Source organism: Sinocyclocheilus anshuiensis, unplaced genomic scaffold (genome assembly GCF_001515605.1).
Source record: "Sinocyclocheilus anshuiensis isolate Anshui unplaced genomic scaffold, SAMN03320099.WGS_v1.1 scaffold630, whole genome shotgun sequence".
Classification (NCBI taxonomy): Eukaryota; Metazoa; Chordata; class Actinopteri; order Cypriniformes; family Cyprinidae; genus Sinocyclocheilus; species Sinocyclocheilus anshuiensis.
In genome coordinates this window covers 67,836-70,184 of record NW_015542353.1, presented here as the reverse complement: position 1 = coordinate 70,184, position 2,349 = coordinate 67,836, and positions in this window count along the sequence as shown.

Below are 2,349 nucleotides of genomic sequence, written 5' to 3'. Positions count from 1 at the left end.
ACACACACACACACACACACGCAAACACACACACACACACACACACACACACACACACACACACACACACATGAAAACAGTTCTTTAATTTAATTTTTAAGAAATAAATGTCTTCAATAAGATGAAAATCTACATTCAGTAACTTCGACTGGCCAATGTGCTGAACTACAAAAAAAACAAAAACCTGGCAACACATTTCATCTTGTGGACGCGGGTTCACGACAGTACCATGATGCAAGGGAGTGACAGATCGCTGTTGCGCAGTTCAACAGACGCGGCAGCGCTTAGAGCACGTGAACTAATCATCTCCACATTAATACCAGCTTCAGCACAAAATAAACATGACTAAACATCCGAAGGTAAGTTAAAAGAAAAGAGTCTCATGTAATCGCTCAATCTGTGTTTCAGCCGCGCAAAGACATCAGTAATGGCTAGTTGTAGAGAGGGGTATTTTGCTAAATATATGCACCATATAACATATTCATGATCATTTTTACTGTTCTTATGTTTAATTAATGTTTGAATAAATCCATCAATTTTTATGACAGCCACCGTTTAAATGTTTATATATAAAAAAAAAATGAATTGAAGTAGAAATATTATTATGTAATTGTAACTTTATTGTTTTAAAAACTTAATTAAGTGTAATTTTAGCAGTTGTAGGCTATAACGTTAGCTTACAAATCAGTCAATTTTAACCTTCAATATTATACTAATGTAGTACCAACTGACTCTCATGTATATTTTACAGCATTAGTTGAGAGATTTTATTTTCTTGAGAAAATTTGGCAAGTACTGTACCTGATATATATCCAAAATAATCGATATTGAATTGAATCGAATCGAATCGAAAGCTTGTGAATGAGAATCGTGAAATTTGTGTCAAAACCCAGCCCTAAATGGTTGTAATTCCTAAGCATTTTGTGTTATATTTTTGTTCAGCCCCTTTAATTAAAGCTTAAAGTCTGCACTTCAATTTCATCTTGATTGTTTAATTTGAATTCTATTCTGGTGGCATACAGAGCCAAATTTATGAAAATTGTGTCAGTGTCCAAATATATATGGACCTGACTGTATAAGTGATATAGGTACAAAATAACCCATGAGAGTGGTTTAACCATTTACTGGGCAAAGAAATCACAAAGCCTTTAATCCAGTGCTTTTAATCTGATGTTGTTAAAGAACAATCAAACATGATCTGCTTGTTTACTCATCTGACCAGACTGCCAAAAAATTAGGACATTTTTGTGGACATGGAAAAGTAAACCTGCTTTCTTAGTCCTGAAAGAATGATGATAGAGTCTGAGTGAACTAGAATCCTCAACAATGATTCAACATGTGAAATCATGCAGTTACAATTGAATAATTTAACAGAGTTCAAACAGACAAATGTTTAGAAATAACAGCAATGAGTTTCCACATAAATTCTGCAAATTCATCTGACTGAAGAAATCAGGAAACATCTTGTTTTGCTCTCTTTCACAGCTTATGACACAACAGGAAGAGAATAATTAAGTTCAAAAAGAGCTAAAACTGGATGTACCAAACACGTTACTACAACCTAGACATGGTGGGAACAGGTAGTGAAAGAAACAGGTAAACAGATACATGCAGCACTTTTAGACAAAACACATATAAATGTGTTTGTGTAAATTATGCAGCTGATGTGTGCTTGTGTGGATTCAGATGTAACAAAGCTCCCTTTATTCGTCCCATTGGGTGCTGTGGGTCAGCGGGAGGTCGGCGGTGATGTGACAAAAGTCAGACAGCAAGTTGTATAAATATGGATGGACTCAATTTCAGAAGCAACATTTCTGCCTTTTACAACATGATCTCCCTCAGTGTCATCATATTTACCTATAAGTTTTTACATTTTATTACTATTTTAGATTTTGAATTAAACTATTAAATAAACAATTTAAAATGCACATGCAGACCATGTGACGTCTGCCCCTGACACAACCTGCATTATTTGTGCATAGGAGTGTAAAAATTGTAAATGACATGTAACTCCCTATTCAGTGAGGTAAATGAGCAATGTAAAATAGCAAAGTTAAAACATTCAATATGGCAGTTCTGTAGGATTTAACCTGAACATTCAGGTAAAACTAATGTGTACAAAAGTAAAACATAGATTCTGTGAACAGACAAGGGCCTAAATGTCAGTTTTAACTCAATATACTGTGATCAGTTAGTGAATGAAACTTACAGCTTTTAACACTATCAGTGATAAAAGGAAGGATTCTCTTTATTCAATTCATGTACATTCTACAAGAACATTCTGTATTAAATGAATTTAAGAATATATGGGGAAAACCAAAGGTGCTTTATAAAATCTGAATGACAGAT